This window comes from Giraffa tippelskirchi, chromosome 14 (assembly GCF_054371585.1).
Source record: "Giraffa tippelskirchi isolate mGirTip1 chromosome 14, T2T-mGirTip1v1.2.pri, whole genome shotgun sequence".
NCBI classification, from domain to species: domain Eukaryota; kingdom Metazoa; phylum Chordata; class Mammalia; order Artiodactyla; family Giraffidae; genus Giraffa; species Giraffa tippelskirchi.
Genome location: NC_137288.1, coordinates 17,234,251 through 17,258,410, shown reverse-complemented (window position 1 = coordinate 17,258,410; position 24,160 = coordinate 17,234,251). Strand labels below are relative to the sequence as shown.

General features: G+C 41.1%; 1 long non-coding RNA gene across 1 annotated transcript; it reads right to left on the bottom strand.

The window, feature by feature from the left end:
- Positions 1-280: 280 nt before the first annotated feature.
- On the bottom strand, positions 281-24,129 carry LOC145534459 (uncharacterized). The gene is made up of 3 exons (XR_014074644.1): positions 24,015-24,129; positions 15,141-15,421; positions 281-479 (listed from the first exon to the last, which is right to left on the bottom strand). It is a non-coding gene; the product is annotated as an uncharacterized LOC145534459 (long non-coding RNA).
- Positions 24,130-24,160: the final 31 nt, after the last annotated feature.

The following is a 24,160-nucleotide window of genomic DNA, read 5'->3' as shown; positions in this document are numbered from 1 at the left end:
GCCTTCAATCTTTCCCAGCATCAGGGTCTTTTCAAATGAGTCAGCTCTTTGCATCAGGTGGTCAAAGTATTGGAGTTTCAGCTTCAGCATCAGTCCTTCCAATGAATATTCGGGACTGATTTCCTTTAGGATTGACAGGTTGGATCTCCTTGCAGTCCAGGGGTCTCTCAAGAGTCTTCTTTAACACTTTCTGTATAGGTTTGTATACTATTACTATTAAATAAGTCAATAAATCTAACTGACTTGGAAAAGTGCACAGTACATAATAATTGCTCAAAATATTAGTTATAACCACCTTTCATCTCTTTTAATATGTTCACTTTTTTCACATTTTAAGATTCTTACAACTTGGAATTATCTCTCAACCGATCACAATTTACAGTCACTGATGGCTGAAGACAGCTGTGGTGTGGATAATGGCATGGACTTGATAGGAGCTGTTCACATTGTCATGGCTTCAACTGATTTATGTACACTTTCTGAAAAAAAAAAATTGTTTCACTCCTTAGAAAGAGAAAATTCTCAGGCTTAGCAGGAGATCTCAAAGAAACCTGAAAAGAGAAGTTTTTCTCTTAAAAAGAAATTCTCCCGGGCTCTTCCTCTTAGTAAGAAAGAAATCAGACAGAGAAATTAGATCACTTACATGTGGAACCTAAAAAGTCAAATGTAAAAAAAAACCAGAGCAAAACAGCAGTGTAGGCTGAGAAGAGCCAAGTGCTGGAGTCCAGAGAGCTTCAGGACCCAGCCCTGGGGCTGGGGGTACTTGTGGAGGAGGAGCAACGAGCATCGTTCATGGTCTTCACAAGCAAGAGCCCACGGTGCTGATGTGAGCCACGTGACTGAACACATCTGTGTTTGTGACAGATGCCCTCCCTAGATGCACCGATAAGTGGAACACACTGAGTACGTGTGTCTACGTGCGGGGAGGAAGACCGATCGTTATTAAGCCTCTGTTAAGGACCAGGTTGGCTCTTTTCAAGTCATTGCAGATGAGTCCTTAGACCCAGAAGGACTGGATGGCTTCCCAGCATTTAATCAGCTCCAAGAGCAGATTATCTAATTCTGAAAGTCTGTGCTCCCTCTTCAGTTGCCAAAATAAGTGAAAAAAGATATCACAGCACATGATGGAGGTAACATCTTCTATTGTTTATGAGAAAAAGTAAGAACTGAGTGATAGATTTGATGTGGGGATGGAGTGAGGACTAATTACAAGCTAGTTTTACATCTTTACTTTTCTAATTTATTCTTTTGTTTTAATTGGTGAATTCACCATTTAAAATGGCCCCATTAATTGATAATAAAAATGTCTCAGGTATAAAAGATGGAGCTGGGCTGTGAAGGCAGTTCAGTCTTCAAAAGTCCTTTGTTTTCCCAGGACACCGCACTGTCTGCAAACCTGCTGATCATCCTTCATGGTCCTGCTCAGCCCAATACCCTTTTCTCTTTTTTCAAAATTAATTTTTATTGCAGTATAGTTGCTTCACAATGTTGTGCTAGTTTCTACTGGATATCGAGGTATATCAGCTCTATATACATATATCCCCCTTTTTGATATACTTCCCACTCTGGTGACCACAGAGCACGGAGCTATACAGGCTGAGTATGTTTTCATTTGTTACCTATTTTATACATTGTAATGTGTATATGTCAGTCTCAACCTCCCAGTTCATTCCACTCTTCCTTCCCCTCTTGGTATCCGTAAGTTTGTTCTCTACCTCTGTGTCTCCATTTCTGCTTTGCAAATAAGATCATCTGAACAAAATCTTTTTCCTTCACCCTCCCCAAATTAAGAGCATAGAGGAAAAAACAAAACAAACTTTGTGTAGACTGGCTGTTATTGCCCTGTATTCTTGATTGGTGCTCTTGTTTCTCTCTACCTAAATCACTAGCCCAAAGTCCTCCATTTTCAACTCCCAGTCACTTATTGATTCATATTGGATGGTTACTGATAAAAGTCCACCTTCTAATTAGTAAATTTTTATAGACCATTTACCACATAAAATGGGGAAGCCTAAGTAATACAGAAAGAATGCTGTCTAGCTTCAGGGAAATTTTCCTCACAGGGGTTTAGTGTTATACTAAGAAAATGCCATTTCCTGCCAGGATCTGCTTCTGAAACCACTTAATTATATACAGAGAGAGAAGGTGCTTTGTCCAGCATGGTTAAATCTTATTACATCATAACCAACGACACTGTTTTGTGTACACTTTATTCAACCAAGATTCATGTATAAACTTCTGTTCAAGATGTTCCCCCTGGTTCCTTCTCTACTTCCTCTGCAAATTAAATCATGGGCCTCAGGTTAGTGAGCAGTTTTATGAAGCCAAAGTATATGTCCTTTGATATCCAATTAAAGTTGATATGTTCATACCAAAAAAAGTGCATTATTAAGATGAGTGCCTTCTTTTCTTCTAAATTACAATTTTTTATTAGAAAAAATGTAAATTATTTAAATGAGAGAAAAAAGACCTTAATACTGTAAATTTAAGCAATCAAGTGTGTCATTTCTTATCTGACTATAAATATCTGTGAATTACAGTCAAATCAAACTGATTTAACTTATACTGTCTTGAAAAGAAGTATGTCTATTGCTTCCTTCCTCATAAATTATGAGTATCTTTTCTAATAAATGATCAGCAGTGGGCCTGCTTCAAGTATCTGAGTTTCTCAAAATTAATGTCTTTGTTTATGAGCTATTTTAGGACCACTTAAATTTCAGCTCTAAAGATGAAAAATAATTAACTAAGAGTAATGTTGAGATGCTCCAGGAACCGAAGAAATGAAGCAGTGAGTTTTATTGCAATAATTTCTTTCACTTTCTGGTAATTAAGCTTTTTACATAACCCTTCTGAAAGTGTAAAAATGTTAGAGATACTTTTATCATTCTTCTTCCTTGAGGACAAAAGAATTTTTAAGGCACACATTTAAGCAGTTCAGTTCAGTTCATTCTCTCAGTCGTGTCCAACTCTGCAAACCCATGGACTGCAGCATGCCAGGCTTCCCTGTCCATCACCAACTCCCGGAGTTTACTCAAACTCATGTTCATTGAGTTGGTAATGCCATCCAACCATCTCACTCTCTGTCGTCCCCTTCTTCTCCCGCCTTCAATCTTTCCCAGCATCAGGGTCTTTTCAAATGAGTCAGTTCTTCATATCAGGTGGCCAAAGTATTGGAGATTCAGCTCCACCATTTGTCCTTCCAATGAATATTCCGGACTGATTTCCTTTAAGATAGACTGGTTGCATCTCCTTGCAGTCCAAGGGACTCTCAAGAGTCTTCACCAACAATACAGTTCAAAAGCATCAATTCTTCGGCGCTCAGTTTTCTTTATAGTCCAACTCTCATATCCATACATGACTACTGGAAAAACCATAGCTTTGACTACATGGACCTTTGCTGATAAAATAATGTCTCTGCTTTTTAATATATGGTCTAGGTTGACCATAACTTTTCTTCCAAGGAGCAAGCGTCTTTTAATTTCGTGGCTGCAGTCACCATCTGCAGTGATTTTGGAGCCCAAGAAAATGAAGTCTGTCAATGTTTCCATTGTTTTCCCATCTATTTGCCATGAAGTGATGGGACCAAATGCCATGATCTTAGTTTTCTGAATGTTGAGCTTTAAGCCAACTTTTTCACTCTCCTCTTTCACTTTCAAGAGGCTTTTTAGTTCCTCTTCACTTTCTGCCATAAGGGTGGTGCCATCTGCATATCTGAGGTTATTGATATTTCTCCCAGCAATCTTGATTCCAGCTTGTGCTTCTTCCAGCCCAACGTTTCTCATGATGTACTCTGCATATAAGTTAAATAAGCAGGGTGACAATATACAGCCTTGATTCTCCTTTTCTTATTTGGAACCAGTCTGTTGTTCCATGTCCAGTTCTAAATGTTGCTTCCTAACCTGCATACAGATTTCTCAGGAGGCAGATCAGGTGGTCTGGTATTCCCATCTCTTGAAGAATTTTGCACAGTTTGCTGTGATCCACACAGTCAAAGGCTTTGGCATAGTCAATAAAGCAGAAATAGATGTTTTTCTGGAACTCTCTTGCTTTTTCGATGATCCAGCGGATCTTGGCAATTTGATCTCTGGTTCCTCTGCCTTTTCTAAAATCAGCTTGAACATCTAGAAGTTCACAATTCATGTACTGTTGAAGCCTGGCTTGGAGAATTTAGAGCATTACTTTACTAGTGTGTGAAACGAGTGCAATTGTGCGGTAGTTTGAGCATTCTTTAGCATTGTCTTTCTTTAAGATTGGGATGAAAACTGACCTTTTCCAGTCCTGTGGTTACTGCTGAGTTTTCCAAATTTAATATTTCTTGTCAAAATCTCATTATATTTTCTAACATAAGATAAATGTACTGTGATAAATTCTATATCTTTGCCAAAGCATAGCATTTAATAACTTTTTGTTGGATGGGTCAATTAACAAATAAATGAAATAAGGATAAAATTTTATATTTCACCAAGAGATAGAACTTTGAAAAATATTTGAACCTAATTTAAAGAAAATTCTTAATTTCAATTTTTTTTTCCAAATTTTTATATTATGATAATATTGGATACATAATTATAGATATTTTGGGAATAAAAGCATGAAACTAAATTAATTCTTAAATATACATTTCTCTTACATACTGCTCCTAGGGCAAAGTGGCACCATTACTGTTTCCATAGGAACAGTTATTTTTTGAAAACCAAAAAGAATGAAGTAAAGAAATACACATGAGGAAAAATACTCATTCGAAACATGGGTTTATACCTCACAGAATACTGCGTGGAACACTCACTGCATTATTCGCCTGTATGAGAAATAGTAGATAAACTGATAATATACAAAGGAAAATTGCTGTGAGCTTTGTAGCTTGCATCTATTTCAAAACATGGTGAGGGGAGGGATGGTTAGGGAGTAGTGTCTGAACATAGGAGAAAATGAAAACTGAATAGCAATGAATTTTGTCAAATATCTTTTATTTATCTATGAAAATCATATGATTTTCCCTTGCTGTTGTTCAGTCACTAAGTCATGTCCCACTCTTTGTGACCCCATGGACTGCAGCACACCAGGCCTCCCTGTCTTCCACTAACTCCTGGTGTTTGTTCAAACTCATGTCCACTGAGTCGGTGATGCCATCCAACCATCTCATCCTCTGTCGTCCCCTTCTCCTCCTGCCTTCAATCTTTCCCAGCATCAGGGTCTTTTCCAATGACTTGGCTCTTTGCATCGGGTGGCCAAAGTATTGGAGCTTCAGCATCAGTCCTTCCAATGAGTATTCAGGGTTGACTTCCTTTAGTATTGACTGGTTTGCTCTCCTTGCTGGTTTGACTTTTCCTTACCTCTATTAATATGATGAATGTTATTAGTGAACTTCTAATACTGAACCACTCTTGTATTTCTTTAATGAACCTCCTTGTTCAGAGTGTACAAATTCTATTTCAAATTTTTTGCATTGAGATCTTGTGAGACCGCTATGTGTTTTTCTTTGTGGTACAATCATTTTGTGGAAAAAAAAGAAGTCTTTCTGGAATGCTTTTATGGTCCCTGGAGACATTATTTTGTATTAGTTTTCCTTATGATAATTTTATATGAAAATTGGTTGAGACTTTTTCTTCGGATTATTTTTTAAGTAAAATTGATTTCTTTTTTTTGTGTGTGAGAGATTGAACCCTCCAAACTCTAGGCTTTTTTTTTTTTTCCTCTTTTATGTTGGTTTCAGGATGTGGTATCAGATATGGACTCATAATTTCTGAGACCTTTTTTCCTCCTCTCTTTGCCTTTCTTTTATCTAGACCTTCCTTTACTATCTCTGATCTGCTCAACTGAGCTTTCACTATAAGTGCAAAATTTTGTCCTAGAAGGTGTCTTTGGTTTTTACATTTGAAAATACCCAGGACTCTGAGAGAGACCAAGACAATTACAGTGCCATTGGAACTTCCATTGCTCTGCTCATATGTTCATTGAGAGTTTTGCATCTATGAAAATATTTAAAATAAATACAGGGGGCATCTCAAGTGAAATACCACAGATGAGTACCAAATACTCTGATATGTAAATCTTTGCGATAAGCTAATAGAATTTTGTACAATGTCATGGATGAATATGGTCACATGGCACCAAAACATTTTGTATAGCCATGTTGGTGGTGCTAGTAGTAAAGAATCCAGCTGCCAATGCAGGAGACATAAGACACCTGGGTTTGATCCCTGGGTTGAGAAGATCCTCTGGAGAAGGGAATGGCAGCCCACTCCAGTGTTCTTGCCTGGGGAAGAATTCTTGCCATGGACAGAGGAGCCTGACGAGCTACAGTCCATGGGGCCACAAAGAGTCAGACATGACTGAAGCGATTTAGCATGCAAGCACATTGCAAACAATGCAGCCAATGAAAACATACTCACTTTTCTACCGATCTCTGTAAAAACTAAAGAGCCCGTGAAGATGACAGCCGTTGCCTGTGTCCTTGCTTTGTGCTTACTTCCTGAAGACCTGTGCTCGGCACCTTCTTTTCTTGTTCTTGTCATATTAGATTGTAATTAATACATGATGAAATATGTTTCTTTCTTACTTTTTAAAAAAATGCATTCTTTTTTATTCATTTATTTTTTCTTTCTTTTGGCTAAGTCTCACACATGTGGCATCTTAGTTCCCCTACCAGGGACTGAACCCGTGACCCCTTCTGTGGAACTCAGAGTCTTAATCACTGGACTGCCAAGGAAGTTCCAAAGATTTTCTAAAAGAGGAAGAAATCTGAAGCCAAAGTATAACACTTTGCACGTAGAAAATGAAACATTTACTTTCAAAATGTCTCCACATGTCATGTTGTTTGGCATCACACAAGAGTGACTTGCCAGGTTTTTATCAAGTCTTTGGAATTCATAGTTGCATTTCAGTGAATCTGAAATCTGCTTTGTTTCACTTCATCTGCCTTGAGTTCTTTGGTTGAAAGCCTTTAATCAGTGCTTAGAGAGCTCTCTGTAAATAAAATGTTTATCAGATTCAAGCACTTATGCAAATGAAAGTTTGAAAAAGTCATTAATATTAAATGATAGCACTCATCAAGATTTTCAAGATACATGCACTTCAGCATAAAATATGAGAAATTCTCTGACCAACACAAGTTAGCCACCACCTTGAGTCTGTGTACTTATGTAATATTTATTTTATTTATATATGCCTTGATAGGAAAGTGAAGTGAAAGTGAAGTCGCTCAGTCATGTCTGACTCTTTGCGACCCCAGGGACTGTAGCCTTCCAGGCTCCTCTGTCCATGGAATTTCCCAGGCAAGAATACTGGAGTGGGTTGCCATTTCCTTCTCCAGGGGATCTTCCCGACCCAGGGATCGAACCTGGGTCTCCCACATTGCAGGCAGACGCTTTACCATCTGAGCCACCAGGGAAGGTGTATGCCTTGATAAGTGAGATAAAATTAAGGAGCAGGTGGGCAGAGAGAAAACCCAGCCAGGAAGTCATCACTGTAACTCTGGAGCAAAGCAAGCATGTAGTGTCATGATCTAGTACATTTATTTTTCATTTTAAGTCAGCTGAGTTCATTTTATGTCACTTTACAATAAAAAATTGAAACAATGATCTGACTACTTAATGATGGAACCTGTTACTCAGTAAGACTCACGAGAAATTCTAATTGAAGAAGAAAACACCTTGTCTTTTTTTTTAACTGAGGATCCATGATAAAGATGGCAGCACCCACGTACCTGCACCTTCATCATTTCCCCTTGATCTGAGAACCACGGACTCCAGAGCCCAGGGGTTCTCTAATGTAACCCTGGGGTTTGGCCTATTTTGTGTAAATCATTCACATTTTCATCAGTTTGGCTTTTGAGTTATTTTCAAGTGAATTATTTTTGTCTCTCAAATTGATTGTTATAAGATGTAGTTATTGAGGCCTCAGCCTCAGTGTTTTCTAAGAAGAATTTGAGAATTATAAGAAAAGTCACCTGTGCCTCCGGCTGGTTATGGGTTGACTTGGAGTTTCAGTTCAGTTCAGTTCAGTTCAGTCGCTCAGTCATATCTGACTCTTTGCAACCCCATGAACCGCAGCACGCCAGGCCTCCCAGTCCATCATCAACTCCCGGAGTCCACCCAAACCCATGTCCATCCAGCCATCTCATCCTCTGTCGTCCCCTTCTCCTCCTGCCCCCAATCCTTCCCAACATCAGGGTGCTTTCCAATGAGTCAACTCTTCGCATGAGGTGGCCAAAGTATTGGAGTTTCAGCTTCAACGTCCGTCCTTCCAATGAACACCCAGGACTGATCTCCTTTAGGATGGACTGGTTGGATCTTCTTGCAGTCCAAGGGACTCTCAAGAGTCTTCTCCAACACCACCATTCAAAGGCATCAATTCTTTGGTGCTCAGCTTTCCTCACCATCCAACTCTCACATCCATACATGACTACTGGAAAAACCATAGCCTTGACTAGATGGACCTTTGTTGGCAAAGTAATGTCTCTGCTTTTTAATATGCTGTCTAGGTTGGTCATAACCTTCCTTCCAAGGAGTAAGTGTCTTTTAATTTCATGGCTGCAATCACCATCAGCAGTGATTTTGGAGCCCAAAAAAATAAAGTCTGACACTGTTTCCACTGTTTCCCCATCTATTTCCCATGAAGTGGTGGGACTAGATGCCATGATCTTAGTTTTCTGAATGTTGAGCTTTAAGCCAACTTTTTCACTCTCCTCTTTCACTTTCATCAAGAGGCTCTTTAGTTCTTTTTGGCTTTCTGCCATAAGGGTGGTGTCATCTGCATATCTAAGGTTATTGATATTTCTCCCGGCAATCTTGATTCCAGCTTGTGCTTCTTCCAGCCCAGCGTTTCTCATGATGTACTCTGCATATAAGTTAAATAAACAGGGTGACAATATACAGTCTTGATTCTCCTTTTCCTATTTGGAACCAGTCTGTTGTTCCATGTTCAGTTCTAACTGTTGCTTCCTGACCTGCATACAGGTTTCTCAAGAGATAGGTCAGATGGTCTGGTATTCCCATCTTGGAGTTTAAAAAAGAAAATCTCTGAAGGGGGCTGCCTTCACAGCCTGGTTTGGGGACGGAACCCTTCTGATCTCTGTTATATGAGAAATTGCAAAGCTGACTCCTTTTCACTCTCAAATGTGTCCCTGTTAGGATGGCAGATTAGCAGTTCACTGACCTATCTAAAGTTTACAATCTGCCTACAGTACTATGTGTAAAAACTCACAAACTACACGTATTACATCAATATTGAGGCGTCAGCCATAAAAAATCTAGCATATCTCAAATACCCTACAAATACAATAACTCATAGTTTTGGCACGCATAATATTTTTAAGTGTACAGAAACACACTGTTGAATCTCTTTTGTTATCTTGAGAATTGCAAAGGAGGTGGATGTCTCACTGCTGCTGCTGCAGATTGGAATGGTCCTGCTCTCCTCTGTTCTCAGCCAGACAGAAAGAAACACAATCATCAAAACCCAAACAGAGCCTTTATTCTGCTTGTGATCGAATGTTCTCTCTGAAATTGCTCTAGCATTTCATCACTGTGGTTATGGCTACATGAATATGTGTATTTCGTTATTTCAAAAGGGAAAGTGCTTTTGGTCAATATGTCTTGTCATTTACTTTGCCACAGTACAATTTCAACTTGAAAGGAAAATGTAAGTTGGCTAAAAGGAAGGTGGATGGTGTGAGTTTATTTGGATTGTGTCTTAGAAATTATGTTTATATATTTAATTCTATTGGCTAAGTACAGATCCATATTTCCTTATCTGCAATGAGAAAATCCACAAAACTCTGACAAGTGAAGTTTTTATAAGACTTTATAGTCGAGTCAATCCTAGCAGTCAATCCTAAAGGAAATCAACCCTGAATATTCATTGGAAGGACTGATGCTGCAGCTGAAGTGCCAGTACTTTGCCATCTGATGCAAAGAGCTGACTCATTGGAAAAAGACCCCGATGCTGGGAAAAACTGAAGGCAGGAGGAGAAGGGGACGACAGAGGATGAGATGGCTGGATGGCATCACTGACTCAATGGACATGAGTTTGAGCAAACTCTGGTAGCTAATGAAGGACAGGGGAGCCTGGCATGCTGCAGTCCCTGGGGTTGCAGAGTTGGACATGACTTAGTGACTGAACAACAACAGTCAAGTCTGTCCTATATTAACACGAGGCTGGTTGTAACCTTGGCCCCATGCACAGAGAGATCATGAGGCAGGCACTGACTCAGACCCTCTGGGATGCCATGTGATATGAAGCAGCTCTTAGTTCTGAAGCACATATACCCCTCTACGCTGACGCCATCCATTTCCCATCAGTTTCATTTAAAGGAAAAAGTTTCATAGTGAGGATCAGATGATGCCAGACCATGAAGTCATCAATTCTGCTTCTCCCTCTGGCCAAGGAGTGTTTGTGCCCCACTTTGCCATGAAGGAAAAGCAAATCAAATTTCTGCTCAGAAACTCTAGCTAAAAAAGAAGTCCCCTCAGTGGCTGCACTGACGATGAATTGAGAGTATTATCACCGGGATCTTTTATTTGAAAGAATAGCCGAGTAATGAAATGAGTAAGAGAAAAACCTGAGTAAACTGAAACGGAAGGCTTTCTTCCTCTCCGTGACGAGGTTAAGTAGCCAGGACTCCAGTAACGCTGTAGGGACATACTCACTTCTTGGCATGGAACATTTTTTTCTCCACATGTTGATAACCAGACTGAGTCATAGCAACCCACGAAGCCAGTGCTTCTTTTGAAATGTCCAGATGTTTAATGTTAGTTGCCTTAAACTTTTGGACACCAGTTATTTTCCACCATGTAAGTTAAAAGTAGGAATAATAATAATTATATTAGCGGCAACCTCTCAAACACTGACCCTTGTAAGCGGTGGGCAATCCACCATCATAATTAAAAACATTTAAAAGTGTTTAAATGTGTGTTCTGCTATTATTCTGAAATTAAAAGACAGTAGCTCCTTGGAAGAAAAGCTATGACAAACTTGGACAGTGTATTAAAAAGCAGAGACCTTACTTTTCCGACAAAGTTCTATATAGTCAAAGCTATGGTTTTTCCAGTAGTATTGTATGGACGTGAGAGTTGGACCATAAAGAAGGCTGAGCACTGAAGACTTGATGCTTTTGAAATGTGCTGGAGAAGACTCTTGAGAGTCCCTTGGACAGCAAGGAGATCTAGTCAGTCAATCCTAAAGGAAATCAGTCCTGAATATTTATTGGAAGGACTGATGCTGATGCTCCAATACTTTGGCCCCCTGATGAAAAAAGCCGACTCATTGGAAAAGACCCTGATGCTGGGAAAGATTGAAGGCAGGAGGAGAAGGGGATGACAGAGGATGAGATGGTTGGAAGGCATCATTGACTTGATGGACGTGAGTTTGAGTAGGCTCCGGGAGTTGGTGATGGACAGGGAAGCCTGCGTGTCCCTGCATGCGTGGACTGTGTGCTGCAGTCCATGGGGTCTCAAAGAGTCGGACACAACTGAAGTAACTTAGCATGCACACACACACCTACTTCGTGGTGACCGCACACCCATCTAATCGTGTGCTCCTAAAGTCAATGTGACTTCCTCCACTGAACTGGCTGCACCATGAAAAATAAAGCAGTTGATTCATTTATCACTAAGGAAGTGAAGTCTGGTTGCCAGGCTTGATTGTGTTGCCATGGGAGCCATGTTTAGAGGTTACCTTAGTTATTAAGTCATATTTTCATCTGCAATTAACACTCGAAGCCACGTCTGACATCAGCTGAAAGGACACGTTGCTTCTGACCAGGATCTCTGATGTTAATGTGCTGTATTCACTTTTCCCTCCTTCTTCTCAATTTGAGGCTCCTTGCTTATTAAAAACAATCGTAGTTAACTGAACTTTTAAGCTATTTCCTTGTCCAAAAAGCATGCTTTTTATATTGCTTTTCCTAAACACTAGAGCTTCTAAAATTTTATCTCTTCTCAACAAATTCTTTGACTTTACTTCCATGAGGGTCTTCCGAATTTTGAATGAATGAGAATGGTGAGACATTGAAAACACACACCCATCAAAGTGTCCTGTGTTTGTAGATCCTGTTCCACATAAGCTTTTTATATTGCTTTTCCTAAACACTAGAGCTTCTAAAATTTTATCTCTTCTCAACAAATTCTTTGACTTTACTTCCATGAGGGTCTTCCGAATTTTGAATGAATGAGAATGGTGAGACATTGAAAACACACACCCATCAAAGTGTCCTGTGTTTGTAGATCCTGTTCCACATAGTCCTAAACATTCAAAGCTTGTTTTCCAAATGATTAAGTGTTTGGAGCAGGCTATGGCTGGCTGGACTTTTCCGTTCACTGGAAAGAGACATTTCTATGGACAAGGGCCTGGAGAGCAGGCTGAGGTTGGGGCTCTGTCCTGCCAAGAGAGGGACTGAGCAGGAGTGCCACACCTTAGGGTTCAGTGTTGGGAAGGTCGGTTTTGGTTACCATGTTTCAGAAAATGCTTAGAACAACTCGGGAATGGAGCTAGGATTCACTGGCGCTAAGTCTGTTTTATCTGCCCTGAAGGAAAAACCAGAGAGAACGATGCTGTAGGAGACACTTAGGGGGCAGATGAAATACCACCAAGTGAATAAGCTTGCCTTCTTCATTCCTGGTGGCAGACAGGAACATTCCCTGCAGTGGAGCTTTCTGTCTGACTTCAGTTTTTTTGTTTTTGTTTTTTGGCGGGGCCGGGGGGGGGGTGGGGGTGGGGAAGATAACAGCTCTAATTGGGTCTTCCCAGGTGGCTCAGTGCCAATGCAGAAGACTCAGGTTCAATCCCTTGGTCAGGAAGATCCCCCTTGGAGAAGGAAATGGCATCCTACTCCAGTATTCTTGCCCAAGAAATCCCATGGACATGGGAGCCTGCAAGTCCGTGGGGTCACAGAGTCGAATAAGACTTAGCAACTAAACAACAACAGCTCTGATTACACCAGCAGTTGCAGGACTCTCCCGTGACTCCAGAATGCAGATCTCTCCCTTTCTTGGTTATAAACCAGGAAGCTGGGGCTGCTCTCATTCAGCGATACCCACTTTCATTACAATTGTCTTTAAAATGGAGTATGGAGACTCCCTGTGATGGGGTCATTGTACTGCCAAGTAAATGATAATTCTGACTACTCAATAAAAGCTTTTCTCAAGTTCCAGATCTTGCAGAAGGTGAGAGAAAGTCACTGATCTGTGCAGAAAAGGGTCTAAAGATTTATCACACATTGTCAGACGGTATTGAGAACCCACTGCAACAGCCCTCAGGTAAACTGAAAGTTTCTCAAGTTTACAACAATATTTATAGAGCAGCAAAACAAATATTTCAGGTACTGAAATGCAAAGATATGTTGTTGCTCTGACTCAAATACTGAATTCACTTGAAAAGATTATTTTCTGTGCTGTAAGCATGCCACCGTTCTTTGGGCTGACTTTTATAAAGGATGCAGTAAATGTCACACGGAGGTAACTGAAGTGGAAAATGGTAAGAAAATTCAGAAAAACAGGATATTGTTTTCTTGGTTTGAGTCTTTAAAAAGACTGAGTGGCCCTCACTCTTTTGGACTGTTTATTATCCTTTCTGCTCTTCAACTATGTTATGTTTTCTAGGAATGATCTTGGTTCACCTTGATTCATTTTACACTCCTCAAAGTATCTCAGAGTCATTCTTAGAGAGGCTTTTTATCCTTTTTTTTTCTTTTTTAAAATTTATTTATTTTTAATCAAAGAATAATTGTTTTATAGTATTGTGCCCTCAATCTTTCCCAGCATCAGGTAGCCAAAGTATCGGAGCTTCAGCTTCAGCATCAGTCCTTTCAATGAATATTCAGGATTTATTTCCTTTAGGATGGACTGGTTTGATCTCCCTGCAGACTAAGGGGCTCTCAAGGGTCTTCTCCAAAACCACAGTTCCTTAGCTTTGGGTTTGAAATTTCACTGAGTTGTCTTTTAGCTGCATTAGTTTCCCAGGACTGAAAAAACAAATTACCATAAATCTGATGGCTAGAAAAACAGAAAATTTATTCCTTCACTGTTTGGGAGGTCAAAAGTGCAAAATCCAGGAGTTGAAGGGCTGTGTGCCTTCTGAGGGTTCCAGAGGGTCCCTCCTGCCTCTCCAGCTTCTGTTATCTTCATCTCTTGGCTTGTGATTACAAAATTCCAGTCTCTGACTCCATGCTCACATGGCTTCTCCTCCTCTGCTTGTCCTTCTGTGTCCTTTTCTACTCTTGTCAGTGAGTTTAGGGCCACCCTGAATGGAGGATGGTTTCCTCCTGAGATCCTTAACTGTTTATATATGCAAAGACCCTACTTCTAAATATGGTCATATTCTGAGGTTCTGGGTGGACATGAACATTCAACCCAGTACACTATCCTATTCAACAAGCTGGTCTACTTTCTTGCTTCCTTGATCCTTTTCTTTTCTTTTTTTACTTTTAATAACATTGATAATTCTTCTTTAGCTAAGCCACCTAGACTCTGGATCTTCCCTGGTGGCTCAGATGGTAAAGAATCTGCCTATCAATGCTGGAGACCTGTGTTTGATCCCTGGGTAGGGAAGATCCCCTGGAGAAGGAAATGGCATCCCACTCCAGTATTCTTGCACGGAGAACCCCATGGGCAGAGGAGCCTGGCAGGCTACAGTCCCTGGGGTCACAAATAGTTGGACATGACTGAGCCACTAACACTATCACTTAGAAATCTATATCCACCCACGATCACAGCGCACGCAGCTAACAACCCCAGAACTCATTTGGAAATCACTCTGGGGGCTGGCTTTGAGGATTATGGATAAGCACACAAATTTAAGAAGAAATCCCTGTGATTTCTTTCCATGGTTTCTGAAGGACATTCAAAACCAAAATAAAAGAGGAGTAAAATTCAATGAGCCGAGCTAACACTCCCGGCATCAAATCTTCAAGGATGGTGCGTCATGACTGCTTGCAGAATATGTGGGATGCTATTTAAAGTTTAAAGTCTCTGCTACTTAAAGTTTACAACTAGGATGTTTAAAAAGTTTAAGTTCTTTCAACTAAGATACCTAGCTCAGTAACTAGTAAAAGCAGCAATTAGTTATCCTTCTTTCTAGTGTTCTAAGGTCTATATGTGAAAAGTTTAGTATTTCCCCTTAAATACATTCTAATTTTTACTAACCTTTTACTCAATTCCAGGACCTCTTCACTTTCCTATTTTCCAAGTGAATGAACCACTCAGGTGGTGAAACAGGTGATCTGGACTCATTCGCTGGTCAGATGATGACTCTGATGCTTATTTCTGGCACTGAGCACATTTGAGAACCATCTTGGTGAACTGAGTCCTTTGGCAAGATAAACAAAGTGTCAGCTGCTGTTTGAATGGAATGAAATCCTTCATGTTTGACAATAGAATGTCATCTGTCCTAAAGGGTTTCTTACACACAAGTAAGTGATGTTTGCCTGAAAAAGAAAGCAGACCAAATGAATACCTTTAAAATGCTTAATCAATGTTTTAGGGCTTCTCTACATAAATTATTAACTAAAACAAAGTAATTCAGAGGTGTTCTAATTATCTCAAGCTAATCATAGAACAATGTTCTAAATTAATAGTTCCCTATTGTCAGATAGCAGCAAAGATCAATTCAGAAGGCTACAATCTACTGTTAAACATGGGGACATCTCTCTATTACTCTCTCACTGTGTGAATTTAATCATGATTAGTGACCATTATTTCCCATTGCTATGGCGTGAGATCACAAAGAGCAGAAGGCTCAATGTCAGAAGTCTTCTGTATATTGATGACAGGTCATTTAAAATCCCCATGCCTCAGTCTGAACCAAGGTAGACAGTATTTAGAGTTTCTGCCCATTTTTTGATCAGGTTGTTTTTGTTTATTTGCTTGTTTTGTTTGTTGACATTGAGTTGTATGAGATATTCGTGTATTTTGGAGACTAATCCCTTGTCGATCATATCATTTGCAAATGTCTTCTCCTATCCTGGAGGTTGTCTTTTCATTTTTTTATGGTTTATTTTGCTGTGCAAAAACCTTTACGTTTAATGAGGTCCCCTTTGTGTTTTTATTTCCATCAGGAGACAAATCTGAAAAGAGAGTTGTGCTGATTTGCATTCTGGCCAGTGGTGTGTGTTCATGTTTGCTAAGAGAGTTCAAGGTTGTCTTTTGCTTTAATTCTTAGCCGTCTGATTGTGAGAAATGGGTCTCTGTTACTGTGATGTGTGTTCTCTCGTGACACGTGAAGATGCTCAGCCTCGATCATAAGTCTTCAGCATCCTTGGGCTATTCTTCTCCTCCTGGGAAGTTTTAAGTGGCTTGTGTTTCAACAATTACGTGGCTAGGTCTTCTCAGGAGAGCCCTCACCTATTCTAACAGGGTCTCCTAGCACACAGGGTAGTGTGCCCTTTGTCCCAGGTTATATCATCCATAGGAAGTACACTGGAACAGGCACAAAATGTTCAGTCACACAGTTCAGATTGCTGTGATCTCAGCAAACAACTTTGTGCAAAAAGCAAGGAGAGTTTATCACACCAAATGCACATTTTGAATACATGTATTCATCTAGGAAAGAGAGTCTATAATTACTACCAACAGCAGACTGGAGGAAAAAAACCTTTTAAAAGAGTGACAAAAATATTTTACTCAGCTATTGTATTAGTTTGGTTTTTAGGTTACATTGAATTGGGAGACAGAGAAAGGGAGCAAGTCAAACGGAAGAATTCTGAAGGAGATGGTCTTATAAAGTGATGCAGTGAATCAGTTAGAATTACCAGTGTGGAAAATTGTAGGAAAAGCATGGGAATAAAGAGATAACTTTTGTATCAGACACTGTTAGGCTAGTAGATGAATATAGCTCTCCAATTTTAATCTGACTGTGAACAATGCAAACTGATGAGCTTTGTTTTTATTGTTTTCTGTAATTTTTGAAAGAAGACTAAAGAGAAAAACACAGGTAACAAATAACCAGAAACAAGAATTGTACCCATGGATGTGAAGCATTCATAAGGTGAACAACGATAGTGATAAATGAAATGATGATTTGAACTTTCACTGTAGGTCAACTAATACTGCAGTGCCTTCATTGTTCTAAACCATCGAGTTTTAAGAGAGATACAAGCACACACTTCAAAGAAAGTAAAATCCACAGTTTAGCCTTAAGAGTCTACACATTACAAAGAGAAATGGAGTGGAGAAATGGACCATATGATGACTTTTTTTGTAATGAAGTATCAACTGAAAAAATAATAGTCACAACCTAGAAGTTGAGAGTTATGTTTCACTTGGTGGGAGTTTTTAGGGCTTCCTTAGTGGCTCAGATGGTAAAGAATCTGCCTGCCAATTGAGGAGACCTGGTGTTTGATCCCTGGGTTGGGAAGATGCCCTGGAGAAGGGCATGGCTCCCCGCTCCAGGATTCTTGCCTGGAGAATCCCATGGACAGAGGAGCCTGGTGGGCCACAGTCCCTGGGGTCGAAATGAGTCAGCTATGACTGAGTGACTAACAATTTGACTAAATTCTTTTAGGACTTCAAGCCTGGGAGGCAGCATCTCAAGTAACCTGAGAGAAGGATTCCAAGGATTCGAGGGGAGAAGTCAGGTTATATAGAAGTTTTACAACAAAGGGCGAGTAATTGAAAGATTGTTGTTAATTAAAGAAAAGTAGATATCCCAAGTTAAGGAATTTAGAGCTTTTCTGCATAAGGGAAGGTGCCCTGAAACCATTCCTTTCATAAGCACCTCAGCTACCTGGGGCCTATCCTGTGTTTTTCACACACACCCCCCCCCCCACCAGCTCCTCAGTGCTCCCCCTGGGGAGCCAAAGCTGGCAGAGAGCAGGTAACATTCTTCCTGGCGCCCTCCTGACTCAGAATTCACGTGGGAGGGCTGGATGAAGCGCTCAAGGCTGTGCCATCTTTGTTAACATGGCAGGAAATTCTCCATTTTTCAGATGGAATAAGGAGTGATGAATAGATGGCAACTGTTAATTTCCCTACTAAGTTATCAAAACGTTAGTGCTAGGTTGCCCCTAATCTTTGAATAAATTATGAAATGAATGATGCTCTGGGGCAAAATGTTTGTTTTCTTCCTGAGAGTGATTAAAGGGGAACTTCACCTGAAGTTTATTAGTTACAAAACAAATTTAATTAGCGTCTTACATCTTGTGGGAGAGGGCAAAGGGGGTAATTTAGGACAAAGAGCAGGCATTTGATCAAGCCAGTGAGCGGTGCTCCTGAATGCGTAAGTGGGGCTGTTAGTGGGAAATGTTTATAGCTCTGGACCTTGGAAAGTGGAATGGAATCCGGTGGCCCAGAGATGCTGGCGGCAGGGTTCAAAGACTCTACAGGATGACTGGCTGGAAAGTTGAGTCGGAGAAAGGTGGGAGAAGAAATAAGGAGGAAGTTACGTCAGCCAGGAGACTCCCAGGTGAGAGGTCCATGCAGTGGTGTAACGGGCAGAGCTCGGCTTCCCCGTTTGCTCAGCGGTCAAGAATCTGCCTGCAATGCAGGAGCTGCGGGAGACACGAGTTCTATCCCTGGGTCAACAAGATCCTCTGGGGGAGGGCATGGCTACCCACTCCGGTGTTCTTGCCCGGGGAATCGCGTGGACAGAGCTGGGCGTGACCGAGCATGCCTGTTCCCAAGGGGCGGAGCCAAAGGCTCAGGGTTTCCGTGGGGAGAGGCAAGCTCGCTGACGGCGGTGGGGGGTGGAGGGTGACAGGGGCCAGGGCGCTGCTTCCACAGACTACCTCAGCCCCAGGCAACGCTGGTCACAGGGACAGGGACACTCAGCTCAGCTGATTCTGAAAACCTGTCACTTCCTTCACATCCGCTCTCAGTTTAACGAGTGAAGACACATACATGTCACAGACGACTAATGTCCTGGATAAATGGATTCATTCAGGATAAACTGACTCATTTCAGAATCACACACTCCACTTTGCTGTTGCTCTGGACCGAATGATTCCCAGCAAAATTGTTAAAATTCCAACCCCCAAGGTGACGAAACGACGGAGGGGGTCTGTTGGAAGGTGACAGGTCATAAGGCACTCACAAATGAGGTTCCTGCCCTCATAACAGGGAGCCTGTGATGAGATGAGCTCATGGTGAGCCATAAAGAAGGCCGAGTGTAGAAGAATTGATGCTTTTGAACTGTGATACTTCAGAAGACTCTTGAGAGTCCCTTGAACTTCAAGGAGATCCAACCAGTCCATCCTAAAGGAAATCAGTCCTGAATATTCACTGGAAGGACGGATGCTGAACATGGAGCTCCAATACTTTGTCCACCTGACTCGAAGAGCTGATTCTTTGGAAAAGACCCTGATGCTGAGAAAGTTTGAGGGCAAAAGGAAATGGGGATGACAGGGGATGAGATGGTTGGATGGCATCACCGACTCAACAGACATGAGTTTGAGGAATCTCTGGGAGATAGTAAAGGACAGGGAAGCCTGGCGTGCTGCAGTCCATGAGGTCACCAAGAGTCAGACGGCTAAGCGACTGAACAACAATGATAACGTGCTAAGAAGCAGTGGCACGGTCTTCCTTCAGGGGAGGGGAGCTGAATCTTCCAGGTACACCTCACATCCTGAGCCCAGTCCCACACAAGAATGAGGAGTGGTTATTGTGTTCTTAGACTATGATTTGCTCCTTCTGGAAAGACTTCCATGCAGGGGAAGGATGAGTGACTTAAATCTTTAGAGGTTATCTTCACTTCAAAGTTCAGTACAGTTCAGTCACTCAGTTGTGTCCGACTCTTTGCGACCCCATGGACTGCAGCACGCCATGCCTCCCTGTCCATCACCAACTCCCGGAGTTCACCAAACTCAAGTCCGTTAAGTCGGTGATGCCATCCAACCATCTCTTCCTCTGTCGTCCCCTTGTCCTCCTGCCCTCAATCTTTCCCAGCATCAGGGTCTTTTCCAATGAGTCAGTTCTTCACATCAGGTGGCCAAAGTGAAGGAAGAAACAGACAGAACAGGCTCTATCTTGAAAACAGGACTCTATCTTGGGCCGGACTGTGGACTTTGAGCTATATGCCCAGTATCTATGGAAATGACATACCAACTGGAAATCCAGGCCCCCAGAAGGAAGAGGCCCAGGGCTCATACCTAGACTCTTGCTTAAAAGAATACCCTAATTATCTGTGTAACCAAATAGAATTATACATTCTATTATGCTTATTGGGGTATATCCACAGGCCTATTGAAAACTGTTCACTGTTAACTACCTAGGCTTAAGGCATATGAATCACAGGTTAACTTTGATTGTATATTTCTTTTCCTTTGTTCAGACAAGCTTCAGGGAATCTGGGGAGGTGGGTGTGGGCACATACACTTAGGATATATAAAGTTTTCACAAAAAACTGGTCAGGGTCCTTGGCTAAGAGGAAACTCTGCCTTGGGCCCGCCCATGTAATAAACTGCACTCTACTATCTGCACTGTCCTCCTGAGTGAGTTTGTTTACTGGAATGCGTGGCTACAACAAAAGTGTTGGAGTTTCAGCTTTGACATCAGTCCTTCCAATGAATATTCAGGATTGATCTCCTTTAGGATGGACTGATTGGATCTCCTTGCAGTCCAAGGGACTCTCAAGAGTCTTCTGCAACACCAAAAGCATCAATTCTTCAGCGCTCAGCTTTCTTCACCGTCCAACTCTGACATCCATACATGACTACTGGAAAAACCATAGCCTTGACTAAATGGACCTTTGTCAGCAAAGTAATGTCTTTGCTTTTAAATATGCGGTCCAAGGTTGGTCACAGCTATTCTTCCAAGGAGCAAGTGTATTTCAATTTCATGGCTGCAGTCACCATCTGCAGTGATTTTGGAGCCCCCAAAATAAAGTCTGCCAGTATTTCCACATCTGTTTGCCATGAAGTAATGGGACCAAATGCCATGATCTTAGTTTTCTGAATGTTGAGCTTTAAGCCAACTTCTTCACTCTCCTCTTTCACTTTCATCAAGAAGCTCTTCAGTGCTTCACTTTCTGCCATAAGGGTGGTGTCATCTGCATATCTGAGGTTACTGATATTTCTCCCGGGACTCTTCATTTCAGCTTGTGTTTCATCCAGCCCACTGTTTCCCATGATGTGCCCTGCATATAAGTTAAATAAACCGGGTGATAATATACAGCCTTGATTTACTCCTTTTCTTATTTGGAACCAGTCTGTTGTTCCATGTCCAGTTCTAACTGTTGCTTCTTGACCTGCATACAGATTTCTCAAGAGGCAGGTCAGGTGGTCTGGTATTTCCATCTCTTTAAGAATTGTTTACAGTTTGCTGTGATCCACACAGTCAAAGGCTTTGGCACAGTCAATAAAGCAAAAATAGATGTTTTTTTGAAACTCTCTTGCTTTTTCAATGATCCAATGGATGTTGGCAATTTTATCTCTGGTTCCTCTGCCTTTTCTAAAATCAGTTTGAACATCTGGAATTTCACAGTTCATGTACTGTTGAAGCCTGGCTTGGAGAATTTAGAGCATTACTTTGCTAGCATGTGAGAGGAGTGCAATTGTGTGGTAGTTTGAGCATTCTTTGGCATTGCCTTTCTTTGGGATTGGAATCATGGCCATTGCTGCATTTTCCAAATTTGCTGGCATATTGAGTGCAGCACTTTCACAGCATCATCTTTCAGGATTTGAAGTAGTTCAACTGGAAATCCATCACCTCCACTAGCTTTGTTCATAGTGGTGCTTGCTAAGGCCCACTTGACTTCACATTCCAGGATGTCTGGCTCTAGGTGAGTGATCACACGATCGTGGTTATCTGAGTCATGAAGACCTTTTTTGTACAGTTCTTCTGTGTATTCTTGCCACTTCTTCTTAATATCTTCTGCTTCTGTTAGGTCCATACCATTTCTGTCCTTTATTGAGCCCATCTTTGCATGAAATGTTCCCTTGGTATCTCTAATTTTCTTGAAGAGATCTCTAGTCTTTCCCATTCTGTAGTTTTCCTCTATTTCTTTGCATTGATCACTGAGGAAGGCTTTCTTAAATCAGCTTGCTATTCTCTGCACTCTGCATTCCAATGGGTATATCTTTCCTTTTCTCCTTTGCCTTTCACTTCTCTTCTTTTCACAGCTATTTGTAAGGCCTCCTCAGATAAAAGTTTTGCTTTTTTGCATTTGAGGATGGTCTTTATCCCTGTCTCCTGTACAATGTCACGAACCTCCATCCATTGTTCATCAAGCACTCTGTCTATCAGATCTAGTCCCTTAAATCTATTTCTCACTTCCACTTTATAATCTTAAGGGATTTGATTTATGTTATACCGGAGTGGTCTAGTGGTTTTCCCTACTTTCTTCAATTTCAGTCTGAATTTGGCAATAAGAGTTCATGATCTGAGCCACAGTCCACTCCTGGTCTTGTTTTTGCTGACTGTATAGAGCTTCTCTACCTTTGACTGCAAAGAATATAATCAATCTGATTTCGGTGTTGACCATCTGGTGATGTCCACATGTAGAGTCTTCTCTTGTGTTGTTGGAAGAGGGTGTTTGCTATGACCAGTGCGTTCCTTTGGCAAAATTCTGTCAGCCTTTGCCCTGCTTCATTCTGTACTCCAAGGCCAAAGTTGCCTGTTACTGCAGGTGTTTCTTGACTTCCTACTTCTGCATTTCAGTCCCCTATAATGAAAAGAACATCTTTTTTGGGTGTTAGTTCTAGAAGGTCTTGTAGGTCTTCACAGAACCTTTCAACTTCAGCTTCTTCAACATTACTGGTTGGGGCATAGACTTGGATTATCGTGATACTTAATGCTTTGCCTTGGAATCAGAGATCATTCTGTCATTTTTGAGATTACATCCAAGTATTGCATTTCAGACTCTTTTGTTGACTATGATGGCTACTCCATTTCTTCTAAGGGATTCTTGACCACTGTAGTAGATATAATGGTCATCTGAGTTAAATTCACCCATTCCAGTCCATTTTAGTTCGCTGATTCCTAAAATGTCGACCTTCACTCTTGTCATCTCCTGTTTGACCACTTCCAGTTTGCCTTGATTCATGGACCTAACATTCCAGGTTCCTATGCAATATTGCTCTTTACAGCATCGGACCTTGCTTCCATCACCAGTCACATCCACAAATGGGTGTTGTTTTTGCTTTGGCTGTGTTTCTTCATTCTTTCTGGAGTTATTTCTCCACTGATCTCCAGTAGCATATTGGGCACCTACCGACCTGGGGGAGTTCATCTTTCAGTGTCCTATCTTTTTGCCTTTTCATACTGTTCATGGGGTTCTCAAAGCAAGAATACTGAAGTGGTTTGCCATTCCCTTGTCCAGTGGACCACATTCACTTCAAAAGACCTCAGTAAACACCCTACATTTCTTCATTGTGCATGCATAACAAATGCATGCCCAGGAGGAAAAACACCATGGAATGCTGCCCATGGCAGGAATAAAGGTCCAAACCAACACTGAGGTCCAATGTCACTAAGATCCTTTAGGACAATCGTGAAGTGAATCATCAGACAGTCTGTAATTACCCTAAAGAGTTCACCCTGAAAGATTTTGCATTTTCTCAGCTACTTTCTGCTTATGAAGCAGAGATGCTACAGAGTCTTATTAGAATCTTGATAATTTCCGAGGGAAAATGTCACTAGCTTTGCAGCCTCTGTTGGAAAAGTTCCCTAATATACCCATCTGAAATAAGATGTAAACAGAACACTTAGTAAAATTATATGAGCCTTGAAGTTCATATACTTTTGAAAGTAATTTAGTATTTAATCATTTGAGTGCTTGTAGAAAACTTAAAACTACTTTTAATTTAACTTCTCTCATTGCTGACTAAAGCTGCTGTAGAAAACATTTTTCCCCCCAGGTTGAAGATGCTCTTTATCTTTTGATTTTTATGAAGTTTGAGTTAAGAAAGAACGAAAGTAAAACTGCTTGTTGCTCAGTCAAGTCCAACTCTGTGACTCCATGGGCTGTAGCCTGCCAGGCTCCTCTGTCCATGGGATTTCCCAGGCAAGAATACTGGAATGGGTTGCCATTTCCTTCTCCAGGGGATCTTCCTGACCCAGGAATCAGAGTGGTTAAAAGATGGTTACCAGGGCACAGGAGAGATGAAGAACCCAGAGACCGATCACTGGAACGAGAGGATCCATAGACAAATCAGTTCATCGGTGCCTCTTCTGTTCTCTAGGAATACAGCAAACTGGACTCAATCAATCCCTTCACTAACCTTTCTGTGCCA